Source organism: Protopterus annectens, chromosome 4.part1, assembly GCF_019279795.1.
Source record: "Protopterus annectens isolate FY-2018-M chromosome 4.part1, PAN1.0, whole genome shotgun sequence".
NCBI classification, from domain to species: Eukaryota; Metazoa; Chordata; order Ceratodontiformes; family Protopteridae; genus Protopterus; species Protopterus annectens.
Window position 1 is genome coordinate 709,544,645 of NC_056734.1, and position 14,279 is coordinate 709,558,923.

Consider the following 14,279-nt stretch of genomic DNA (forward strand, 5'->3'; position numbering starts at 1 on the left):
CAAATTAAGGCATCTTTCTTTTGCTACTTTAGTTATATTTGTTCTAATTTCTGTTGCATATTCTTTTCAAAGGTTGTACTAACAGAGAGGAATAATATTGATTCAACAACATTAGTAAGGAAATTATTCACAGCGTATATTCAGGAACAGCAATTGCTTCAGATTGTAAAAATCCTACAAGTGGACAGCACATACTAGACATTGTTTGTGTTTCTATACAAATTACTGTTACTTCAAATTAAATTTTACCACAATTGATGTGCAGTGATCATGGGGGTTATAAAGGTGAATTTGTTGCTAGATAATTCTGCCGAACTGAAATCTAAGCCAATGCACAGAAGGCTAATTACAGATTATATGGAAGGAAAACAGTCACTGTGTAAAATTAACTGGAGTGAGGTGTTCAGTAGAAAAACTGCAGATGGAATATGGAAAGTTTGAAAGAGAAATTGTTTGAGTGCCAAAAGTAAAAAAAAAATGTTTAACATCAGGATCTAAGCATACAACATCAGGGGAATATATTTCCATAAGAACAAGATATCTGATTAAGGTGAGAGACAAAATATATAACAAATGGAAGAGAGGTTGAACTACAACTTTGAAAACTGAAATAAATAAGTTGGCAAACAGATTAAGCATAACGTGAGACAAGATCAAGAAAAAAATGAAGAAAATTGATATAAAGATATTGAGCATAATAGGAAACCTTTTTATAGATACATAAGATGTGGAAGGAGTAGAAACACGCAAATTGATACACTGTGTGCAGATTCTAGAATTTATTCTCAGACACAACAGATTATAGATATATTTACAAAATCTTATACAAAGCAGTTTGGCTCCACAAAAGGGGTGATAAGTTGTCCTTGTGACATCCAGGTAACCCCAGATACTGGAATCAAATTAGATTATATAAAAAAAGAACTGCGCAAACTGGATCCAAACAAAGTGCAGGGAGGAGACGGAATTAGTAACAATGACCTGAGAATGCTTCAACAAGAACTTATACTACCATTATATCTATTATTCACTAGGTCATGTAAATATGGGGAGATTCCTCAAGATTGGAAGATTGGAAACATGCACTTATTAAACCTGTCTTTAAGGGAAAGGGGAGTAGGACAAACCCAGAATCATATAGACCCTTAAGTCTACTTTCATGTTGTGGAGAATTAATGGAGAAGGTAATATTGGATAAGTTATTGTCAGAACTGGATATGTTGGGAATAGAAACCATATATCAGCATGCATATGTTGAAAATAGATCTATTACCACCTGTAACAAAATGTTCTATAACAATATAATAACAGCTATGAATGAAAAATTGTGCTGTGGTGTAATTTATATAGACTTAATTTCAGCATTTGACAGGGTCATGCACAAAACACTGATCAATAAATTCGTACAACTAGGCATTGATTTGCTCTTGTAGCTGGATGGCTTACAAATAGGCCATGGCAAGTATAATATAGCAACTGGACAGGTGAACTCCTTGGTTACAGTCAGGGCTCTGTCCTAGGCTCTTACTTGTTTAGATTGTATCTTTCAGACCTAACTTTTTCATCTGAGGTGTTCTACAGTCTATATGCAGATGACCTGAAGTTGGGTAAATTGATTACAAGTGTTACAGATAAGGCATGTCTGCAAAATAACTTGACTAAATTGACCATATGGGCACAGGAGAATAATATGCTGATAAATACAGCAAAAACTAAGCATATGAGATTTGGGAGACATAAACTGAAAGGTGAATATTTAATTCAGCACACAGTGATTGAAACTGTAGACTCATTTAAGGAACTGGGTATATGGGTAGATTTAGCTATGAGTTTTCCTAATCATATCATCCAATTGGTTAATGATAGTTGTAGAATTATAGGTCATATAAAAAGATTTATAAAGTCTAGGAAATTAAAAATAATGACGTCATTGTTTATTAGTTACATTATACCCAAACTTGAGTATGGAATAACACTATGGAAACCCTATAAGAAGACAGGCATGAGTAAACTGGAAAGAGTACAGCAGAAATATACCAAGGGCATCCATGGATGTGAACATCTAAGTTATTATGAAAGACTAAAATATCTGAACTTTTATAGTGTCTCTTACAGATATCTAAGAGATCTTATTCAGGTATATAGGGCATTTAGGGACAACTATGTCTGGGAATGTTTGGGGTTATCAAAAAGTATTAGAGAATCATCAGACAACATGTGTAGAAGATTTTATAGGAATGATAAGTATACCAGTTGGTTCTCTGACAGAGTAGCCGATACATGGAACAGGCTACCAAATTCCATTAAAGCAAGCACTAGTTTAGATATTTTTTAAGAACAGCCTGGACACGTATTATGGGAACAAGTGTTTTGGTATACTGGCAAGTTAGCAGCATTTATGACCTTGCTTGAAATATTTGTATGTTATGTATGTATGTATGTATGTTTGTATGTATGTAAAGTATTAGCTGATTATTGAGTAAAGCTGCTCCTTTTAAAATGATTAAATTCAGGTACAATGGAGCTAACTGCAATACCATTCAATTTAAAATTAAAATTGAACTTTCTTGTTTTAAGTATCAAGTCTGTTAATGCATTCACCTAGTCAGCTCATTTACTAGATCTCTCAAAAAATCTTTATTTAAAAGTCCCAAAATGACCTATGGATTGTTCAAAATTACTCAGGTTTCAAATTTTAAATATGCCATCAATAAGGTTATTTACTTTCTTCTATTTCATCTATTGCTGTACATTCAACCTGTTTCTCATCTGTCCAGTCTGCCTCTGTAGTCATTTTGAAACCTCTGTTCCTGACAGGTTCTTATTGGTCATGTAGATTTTCTGGACCTGCCTGGAAGAGAGTTGGGGAGATTTTCTTGGTGCAATGGTACTTCAGTTTTCTGTTTCTAAAACTCAGCATTTTGTAAAGATGACAAATTCTCACAACTATGTGAGGAAGCCTGATTCACAAATTTAGTTTTAGTAGGTAACTTGTAGGGTTTCTCATTTTCATATTCCTTCTTATCCCTTATTTAGTTATTTATTTTTCTTGCTGAAACAGTTTGCTCATAACAATTTAAAACCTTTGAAAAATTAGATCATAATTATAGTAAGATTTCTGCAGCTGATGATTTCTGTCTAAAAATTTCATTTCTTCCTTTAGACTGTGAAACTGGATTTTATATTTTACTAAAACCTCTGTGAAATTTAACCCAATGCAACAAAACTTCTTCAAGCTCTGTATGTAGAGCTTGCAGTCTATAGGAAATTTGCAAAGTCATAGTCTACAAGGGACACTTTTGACTTTGAAACATTATTTAAGGAAAATATCCTAACACAATGTGATTTGTATTTAAACTTATTTTCTCAAAATCCTTCAGCTTGGATTCTAAATTGCAATTGTTGTTACTACCTTCTGATACTCTGGATTTTATGTTTTAAGGCTTGTAACTTCAATACACAGTAAACACTATTCACTTCACTAAAAAGGTCAGTTGGTATCCTATAAATGACTTGCACTTCATTGTAATTCCCTGTCCAACTCCCAACCTGCACCTGTTAAGAACTATGTCCGATACCACTGATGTTTTTATTAAGCATCATCCTATTTGCCACCATTACCATCTTAATAAATTATCATTTAAGAAAGAAATCAGTTCCTGAAATAATGTTGGCTGGTGTGGATATTAACATTTTATCAGAGCATTATTCAAAGTCCTCATAAGAGGGGACAGGTCAGTCATGGGAAGAATGCAAGAAAATTGAACAGAATAAAAAATTTCACTTATTCTGTCATCTGACTATCAAAAAAAAAAATAGATAAAACAAAGTGCTAAACTAACATGGGCTACTAACATGGACTAACTGAACACAAATATAAGATCAAAAATAAAAAATGCCAACATGATAGAACCAATGACTTTTTATTAAAATTAGAAGATATAGTACATTCATCACAGAGCAAGCAATTATTACAAATGACTTATTTAAATACATATACCAAAAGTCATGTGATACTGGCCAACCAATCAAAATTGCAAAATATATTTGACCATTTAATCTGCAGATTCCATTATGAGTTTGAAACATGGATGCCTAGAAATTCACCCCAAGAGTTAAGATTCAAGAGATGAAACTTGACATCCATGTTGAGACCACATAATTTAAAGTTATGATCGAAAATACAATCATAATTACTTGTAGTTCATGGAGCTTTATCTGTTCTATGTACTACTAGTTACAGGGAAAAATCATGAAGTGTTTTGCTGGCTTTAAAAGCCATAAAACCTTAGTGGATGCTATCAGAAAGGCAGTGTAATGCAGTCCTTTATGTTTACATTTACCTCCTTGCCTCTCAAAAGTCCAGATTTTTACAGAACGTCCAAATTATTGCTTCATATTTTGGTATGTTTCCCATAAAATCTGTGGTTTTCAGACAAACTACTAAGGCTTGAAGTCACTAAATAATGGCATACTTTTGAGTTTCCGAGTTTATGTCCTTCAGAAAATGGATGCTAACACATCCTCTAGTGGCTAAGTTTATTTGAAGAAGTTGGGGACATGTTACTGATACAGACAGCAGACAGAAATAAATCTTTTATTTCTGCTACTGTCATTTGCTGGTGAGTACTTGTGAATTTTATTGCCTGGCACTAGACACAACCTTAAAAACTTTAGCAGGGGGGTGCTTAGCAATTGTTAAGGTCAGGTCTTGCACCACTCTGGAACTTGACTGGTTTGTCTTTTTCTGAATATCTGAGCATAATCACCAAATAATAATAATAATAATAATAATAATAACAATAATGCATTTATAACTTTAAAATAAGTATAATAAAAAGGGTGTTGTAAAAATAAAACAGTAAATTTGCTAAGGTGAAAGAGAAAATGAGGGCACCTCCTGGTACTTTAGAGTTCTGGTTTGAAGGCATTGACTCCAATACACATAGGTTCATAGATTAGTACTAAGCTAACTGCCCTTGCAAACAATTTTAAGCCTAATCAATTATCCTTTGTGAGACTCAAACCCTGCACCATGTGTTTATAAGGCAAACACCTTAACCATTAGGCCACCCTCCCAACTCGTCTGCTTGTATGGACCTAGGAGATTAGAACCATTAGGAATCTTTATTTTTAATGCATTTTCATAACTAAGTCATAGAAAAGTACTCATTCCAGCATTAGTTCTGCAAAATGTATATACATTAACCTCGGCATTCATTTTCCTACTTAATATTTGTAGGCTTTCTGTTCCTTGCCCATCTCACACATGATTTAGACAATGAATGATATTCACTGTTTGGACTATACATGTGGCAGCAAGCCCACAAATTCAGTAGTCAGGTAAAATCCCCAGCGGCCATCTGTTTCTCTCTTAGGGCACCTCTGTTGTGGATACTTTACAGGGGCACCATATCCATTTATTTATTTAGTTATGTAGTTAGTTAAGGAAACACTTATATATAAATATTAGAAAAAGCACTGCTATCTGACTGATACTCTAGTCAATGCTTTTCTTCACCTAGTATGCCTGTGTGAGGAACATGCACACAGCTGTGTGTTCTGAGTTACTGGGATAAGAAAAACATGTTATCTCATTTTCCAAATCTTATTTTATGAGGTGTAGGAGTTATGCATCTTCCCCTGAAGAATATCCATTGCTGTTACTTCACAAAGTAACTAATAAAGTTTGTAGAAAATTGCTAAATAGTTATAATAAATGTATGTTGCACTCAGCATTTATATTAGCAGATTGATTTTGTTAATGTTATTCCATGTCTTAGGGGCAATTTATTGTTGAAAACAACTTAGAATGTATAAGGGTCCTTCTTATGTGTTTGCAGTTAGTCAGTATAACAAGGTCCAGTTAGTGCATGTATATTTTATGAGTGAGTTGGAAAAAAGAGTTTAAAGCTATAAATATTACAGTGTCCAAATATCATGTAAACTGGAAGGTAACTGTAGTGACCAGTGAGGGGAGTGAATGAAATAAGAGTCAGAGTTTTAGTAAAGTTAAAATAGTGCACGTATTGTGGCTGAGATTAACTCACTAATACTTCTGAGGTGTGGAATATCACACATCTGTTGTAGTGTATACACATCCTTTCATTCCAGAGCATTTTATGAAAAATCAAGTTATAAAGCATAAGGCAAACAAATATAAGTATCTTGTGAGCAGGAGATTCTATTAAAGAGGTACAAAAGCAATGATATCATCAAACTGTCATTTTATGGTGGTGCTAGTGAATTCACAGTCTTTATATCAATGCCATAATATATTATAATGTACATAAAACCAGAATGATATTTTCCTTCAATAATTTGCAAGCAAGTTTTCATATTCTGGAAACGGTACAACCTGGGCATATAGTATCCGGACACTTTATTCAGCCAGACTTTAGTTTTTGCATGATAGACATATACTTTCTGAGGGGTTGTTTATAGAGTTATTTGCAGAAAAATTTCAAATCATGTTAATTTCTATAATCAACAGTAAAAATAACTGTGAACCTGTCCTGTCATGTATAACATACATGCATTTTAAATATCAGCAACACTATTCACCAACATCATCTTAAGCTTCTCCTGATGTTATGTAATAGTGTGCAAGCTACTTGGTTTTGGAAATTCTAATGTGCATATGGAAATGTTGCATCTCTTCATAGTTTCTGGCAAATGACTAGCAGTTTTTTGGTGTAGTGTACTACTTCTTGACAGTGTCAATGTATTCTTCTCTTTCCCACCATATTTTGTCACTCATATACACACACACACACACACACACACACACACACACACACACACACACACACACACACACACACACACACACAGGCTGATCTATCTCTTCTATCTGTGGTTCTTTTCTACCAACCTGTTTATCTTTTTTGTGAATTTAAAATCTGTGTATAAATAGGTACATTACAAATTGTAAATGAGTATGGTGGAGATAAAACTCCTGAACACTTTGAGTTGTTTTATTATGGTAGACTTACTTTTTCTGTACTTTCCGTAAAAAAGTGTGCAACATCATCAAGTATTATGGTACAAAGCTACTGTACTATGTAATACTTTTGAACCTGAAGTTTATTTCCAGAAGTTTAATTTGAAGAAACAGCTGTCCATTTAATGAAAGCAAAAAAAATCTGCATGTTATAGCTAGCAGGGAAAAAATGCCATATACAGTTTTACTTTCCAGTCTTATATAAAGAGGTAGTTGTACTTTATCGACAATTTATTGTTATATGTAGTGGAAATTAAACTAATTGAGTTATTGTGTAGCTTATATTAACAGTAGTAATATTTTCTGAGGATTACCTGGAATTATGATCATTTGCAGATATGAATGTTTACGAAAATTCTGACTTACATATAAATGAATGACAAGAGTGCTTGTTTCAATGACTGGCAGTATTCATCCAAACAATTGAAAAAACATGATTGTGAAGGGTCAGACAATCCCTGCATCTAAGCTTACTACATTTTGATATACTGCAATATAGACCTTGTGCTCAGTACAGTGAGAATTTTGTTTAAATGAATAAGAATTGTTGCATATAACTGTGTTTTGTAAAATTTGCAGGTTACTTTAGCTTCCTTGTAGGCATTATACAGAGTTCAAAAGGCAGTTTACATGTATTTTGCAGAATAATTTGTATTTAGCTGACTCCTTGATATTTGTGGCCTGCTATGTTGAGAGAACTAACAAGAAATTATCCTGATGAATCTGTGAGCCCAAGTGTGTTATTAAAAAGGAAAATACATTAATGCTTCGTTTAAACATTTTTTGCTCTGCTTTTCAATAAGTTTCTTGCATTTTTACTTGAGCAAATACAAGGGATAGTGGCCTAAGTATTACTGCCTGATGCAGTTAAATTCCAGGAGACATTCAAGGTTTAATGAATCCTTAAATTTTGTAAGCACATTAAATAACAGACCTGTGAAATAATGGTTATTTTTCCAGATTTTATAGTTTACAGTTTTTAATCTGTGTTTTAGTCTTGTTCTGCAGTTATTTACATTTTACACCATGCATTATTTTTTGCTTTTATCCATATCTGGTGCTTTTATATTTGTGGGTCATATTTATAAAGGTTTCCACGAGATGTATACACTTGAGAAATGAAAAGCTGTAATCATTCACTTCCTTGGTAATGTCGTTTGGTGAGATTTGCCCAGAACACAGTTGCTGGCAGTTCCAGAGTGGGTGGGATCTTTAACTGCATCTTTATTTTCATGTTCGGACAAGAATGAAGCCATGCATACTTTGCCCCTTTGCCCATTCATTCTTCGCACTTATTGCTGCCTGCTCATTGCAGCATGAAATAATGACACTTCAGGATCATATCGATGTTGCAAAATAGGATGAACATAATAAATCAAACAATAAATTGTATAACAATATTTTTTCTACATGTATGTCCAAGAGCTTTTATCTGAAATCATATACAAATCTTCATCTGAAGTGATGGTGATGTTAATTTTATGAAGTGGTTGCAGATGTAGCAAGCTCTGCGAGTCTTGCACCGAAATATATATTTTTTTCTTTTTTGAATTGCAATTTTTTAGAACAATAGTACCTTTCTTGACTTAATTTCTTTATTTTTTTGAGAGGCAGGCCATTTTTTGAATGATTTTTTTTTTAATTTATTGAATGTGCAATGAACTGAGAGACATATGCGTTGAATTGTTTTCATTCTGTCATGTTAAAAAGTCGAGACTGCTGGCTGGTTCCATTGAGGCAGAGATTTTAGCCATGATGGCAATCTTGGTGACTTTCATTGTAAATCCAGTATCTAATGAGCATGCCAGAGTAGTGATATTGTACTACCAGTGACTGAATTTGCTATAGTTGGGGAGTTAGAAGGCTCTTCCAATTTTGTGTCCCTAGATATGCAGATTATTTGGTAGGAAAATGCATGCAGGTAGTCGCAGTGATGCATTCATGATGCAGACAACAGTCAAATGAGGCTAGTGTTGCATGCATCACAAATCTGAGCAAAATGACTGGTCAGAACATTAAGGCCTGAAGCAAAGTATTCCACGACAGCTGTAGCTAGGGACCACCTAGACGTTCACATGTTATCTCCCACTATGTAACAAAAAGAGGAGTCACTGAAGGGCTGCTTACTATGGAAAAACCAAACCACTATGAGATTTTTTGGGGTTACAATGTGAAAGGAAATGGGAAAATGATAGTTCAGTTGGCTGCCTAGACAAAGCTGGTAAGAACAAAAAATGGATGTTACTGCTGGTACCTGAGTTGTACCTGTTAGAGTAATAATGAAGGAAAGCCATCATTTTCTTTTAAACACAAATGCAGGCATAAGAATAGCAAAATCACCCGTTCCCTTCTAGCACTGTCAACAGTCTACCATCTTAGCCATGTGCCATAGTGTCATAGGGATTCCCAACTACTTAAATGTCATTTTATGTCTCACATTTCTGGATAAAGCCAGGCAACAGGGGCACTAGTGTCAATATCCTTAAATAGAGACTACAACTTTTTTTTTTCATTTTATTTTGCTTGTTTTTAAAATCCCCCAACCGACACAAATCTAAGTAGTGCACTGGTGGTGAGAATCCTATAACCTGTGTAAACAGTTCCATTTTAGGATACTAGTTTGATCTGGAGGTTGGTTTTATGTCCACCTGTATCATACCTCTGATGTTGAAACACCGGTAGTTCCATGAAAATTTAAGGTTATTCCCTGAAATAAAATCATTGTAATTTACATATTAGCGGTGTCTTCCTGTGAATTAAGTCAATTCAATCTGAACTTTATGATTCCTGGTACCATTTGACAGGCACATACCTTTTTATGACAATGGAGGTGCACAGACCTAGTCTTACTCTATAGCACACATCAAATCTTAGATATAGGCAGTTGTACATGCATTGCTGTATGACTATGGCATAAAGAAACTGACTGACTCCTTGCAATGTTTTTTTTTATTTGTGGAGATAAGAGAAATTATAGGAGTAGCAGCTCCTTTTCTTACCAGTTACTGTTCTCCTGGTAGTACACAAACATGTTAGATTTTCCTGCAAAATTTCTAAGTCTACATTTGCAAGAAGCTACAATCACTGAAAGGATCTTATTGCATTGGGGCACAGAATACTGTTCCCTTTCCATGAGTTATAGATTTCTACCTTTAATTATATCTCACACATGAGAATCACAGCACACTGAGTTAAAAAGCTCTTTCAAGCATTTGTATTTTTGGTCAAAGAGACTTTTCAAGACTGATTACTGGGCAAAAATGACCTGCAACATCTTTCATTGCTAATTGTATGTACTGTTGCCTCAGATGAAAAGGTTAGGTCTGAAAGAAACAATCTAAACAAGTAAGGGCCTTGAACAGAGCCCTGTGGGACAGCCTAACTGTAGTCAAGAATTTCATTTGTTCATTTGCTGTATGATACTTGCCATGTCCTATCTGTAAGACATGCAGCCATGCATCTTATCAAGAGTACATCGATACCTATTTGTTCTAATTTATTGATCAGTGTTTTGTGTATAGCCCTGTCAGATTCTGAAGCTAAATCTATATAAATTACATCAATGCACAATTTTTCATTCATAGCTGTTGTTATATTTTTATAGAACATCGTGTTACAGGTGGTAATAGATCTGTTTTCAACATATTTATGCTGATATATGCTTTCAAGTCTGAAACTATCCAATTCTGACAATAACTCATCCAGTGTTACCTTCTCCATTATTTTTCCACAACATGAAAGTAGATTTAAGGGTCTATATGACTCTGGGTTTGTTCTACTCCCCCTTCCTTTAAAGATAGGTTTATTAAGCACATATCTCCAATTTTGAGGAATCTCCCCATATTTATATGACCTAGTAAATAATATAATGAGATTGTAAATTCTTGCTGAAGTGTTCTCAGGTCATTATTCCTAATTCTGTCTCCTCTCTGTCTGTTATTTGTATGGATCCAGTTTCTGCAGTTCTTTTTTAATATAATCTTACTTGATTTCAGTATCTGAGATTACCTGGATGGCACTAGGATTATTTGTCACCCCCTTTGTGGAGCCATACTGCTTTGCATAACATTAATATATCAATAACCTGTTATGTCTGAGAAAAAAATTACAGCCTACACACAGTTTATCAATTTGTATGTATCTATAAAAAGGGTTTCCTATTATGTTCAATATATTTATATACATTTTCTTCAAATGTTTCTTGATTTTGTCTCACACTATGCTTAATTTGTTCATCCAGATTGTTTATTTCAATTTTCAAAGTTGTAGCTCAACTTCTCTTCCATTTCTTATATTTTTGTCTCTCACCTTTATCAGGCATATTGTTCTTATGAAAATATATACCCCTGGCATTGTATGCCTAGATCCTGATGTTAAACATTTTTATGACCTTTTGCTCTCAAACAATTTCTCTTTCAAAACATTCCACATTCCATCTGCAGTTTTTGCACTGAACATCTCACTCCAGTTAGTTTTACATAGTGGCTGTTTTGGTTCCATATAATCTGTTATCAATCTTCTGTGCACTGGTTTAGATTTCAGTGTGGCAGAATTATCTAGCAACAAATTACCCATTATAACCCCATAATCATTACACCTAAAAAACTTGACTTGGATTAATAGCAATTTATTTAGGAACACAAACAATGTGTAGTATGTTCCTTTCCCTGGTAGTTTTTTGTTTTTTTTTTACAATCTAAAGCAATTGTTGTTCCTGAACATACATTGTGAATAATTTCCTTACTAATGTTGTTGAATAAATATTATTCCAGTCTGATTCTGGTGAACTGAAATCCCTAGCTAATATTATTCTTCCCTGCCTTGAGTCATGATAGAAATGTACGGATCCCTCTAGGTCATCAGCACTTGATTTTGGTGGCCTATACATTCCAACAATTGTTATATGTTCCAGGGTTGTCTTTATTGTCACAGTCTATAGTATTGGTGTTATCATTGAACATGCAATAGTCACCGGTCTCATGACTATCTTTAATCCCTATCATAACACCTCCACCTGATTTTTTTGTTAGAATATCTGTTACGGTAAAAACATTCAGAACTGGTTTTAGGTCATTGTTCTTTAACCATATTTCACAAACAATAACAACATCAATCTTGTGGAAACATAATAATTATAATAAAAAAAATGTTATTATTAATACTCCTAACATTAACAACCATCAGAGATGCAACACATGTTGCTATCTGTGAACTGTAAAATGTTTGACCTGGCAAAAATCCTGCTTAGTTTTTGTGAAGTATTTCAAAACATCTGCTGCAAAATTTCTCTTTCCCTGATCTTGACAAATGCATGCCATCCTGTCTGAACATACGTCTGCCCAAAACTAGGTTTGGATGCTCTACATATTTCCATTTTTTAAAACAGAACATTTTTCCATGTAGGTATTTACCCCAAAAATATTTGAATTCATGGTGACCTGACTATCCTTTCTATGTGTGATTTATGAAAAGTACATCCTAACACCAGTACAACCCATACACTATCTAAGAGGACTGTTACTGCTAATTTTTTTTTTAGCATTTTGAGATAAAATGTAATGACATGGCTATTTCTGCTGTGATCCACATGAATTTAACTGCAAGTGTTTTCTGAAACTATGCCAAAATTAATTATTTTATTGCACTAGTTCACTGTCTGTTATTGATGATTGCAATATGGGACAAGACACACTTATCTATCTCAAAGGTATTTCTCTAAATCAATTGCTTCACTGGAACATTCTTCGGTTCCTTTTTGTAGCTAGCAGCTTGCTACCTTACTATAGCTAGTTGCTTGTTAGTTTACTGTAGCTAGCTGCTTGTTAGATTAGTGTAGCTAACTACTTGTTAGCTTACTATATTTAGTTGCATCTGAGTACTAGGTTCATGTTGCACATGGTCTTATGGTGTTCTATAAAGTGAATTTATTCTTAGATATATATATATATATATATATATATATATATATATATATATATATATCCCATGAGCACTTTGTTCTTCTGCTCTGGAGAATAACTATACAGTATATGTGTGCCAACGACATGGCAAAGCTTTTTGATTTTTTATGAAATCCAGAAAGCTGACATGGAACGCTGGTAATGGCATACACAGGATATGTTAACATTTCTCTATCAGCAGGATGTACCTGCTACATATATGTTTATTAACTTTTCTGTATTGATTTTTAAAGTCTACAATATAGTCATACAGACTCTGCCAAGATAATGGTAGCTGTCACTAGAAAGGTAGTTAAATGATTCAGTTTTGATTAATTTACTTACCTGGATAAAATAAGCATTTAATTTGTAATTGCTTTTTTTTTTTTGAATTTTTTTTAAACAGGGCAACTCTGCTAATTTATTGCTGGCTTACAAATCATTTACCATAAATAAACGTGTTCCTTTTTTCTGGAAAGATAAGAGAAATTTTTTTTATTTATTAACAAATTAAGTGTCAACTATTAATACTAACAAAATTCAGCTATAATATTGTGTACAGTAACAAGAGTAGCAGAAGATTCCACTCTCTGTATTACAAACCCTTTGGGAATTGTGGTCCCATTCACAGCGCAACAACAACATTGCAAATCTTTCGTTCCTCCTGTAAACTTATGACCAAACCCATAAAGGCCCACAACTTAGCTGGTGACTCTCTTTTCACCAATACTGTAGGCAGAGTATGGAATTTGCTGCCTAAAGAGTTAACACTAATCTCATCCCTGCCTCTTTTCAAACAACAAATCAAACTGCATTTCCAAAACCACTGGCTCTGTTCTTGTAGTACTCCAGGCTAACTTTCCAAAACCACTGGCTCTGCTCTTGTAGTACTCCAGGCTAACCTCCCTCTCAATACTCTCTCCTAACCTTTAACCCTTCATTTTCCTGAAAACTAACGTCTACCCTGCTTCCCTTCTCTGCCGTCCTCTTATGCTCTGACCTACATCTTCCATCTCTCCCACCTTGTCTTGACTGTCTTTTTTCTTCTCCTCTCTTACTTATGATTCTGGCCTTTGTGTCATTTCTTTTCTTTCCTTCATACTCCTTCTACTTCTCGTCCCTTCGAGCTTCTAATGTAATCTTCTTGGCTGTTGCCTTACTGCATAACCATATGTTTTAGGTAAACTTGCTTTGAAATCGACAGAACATTATGTATGAATCTAAATTTTTGAGTTCCTTAATGTATGCTGATTTTTGATTACTAGTTGATCTAAATGTATATTTTTATGTGTAATGTCTTTATTAACAATGTGTCTATCTGTCTTGATTATGTTATG

The 14,279-nt window shown here is 34.0% G+C and overlaps 1 protein-coding gene across 2 annotated transcripts in view; it reads left to right on the forward strand.

Moving 5' to 3' along the window:
- Positions 1 to 14,279, forward strand: part of VEPH1 (ventricular zone expressed PH domain containing 1) — a 4,140,519-nt gene that overhangs the window by 642,334 nt on the left and 3,483,906 nt on the right. The gene's annotated exons all lie outside the window — the stretch shown is intronic.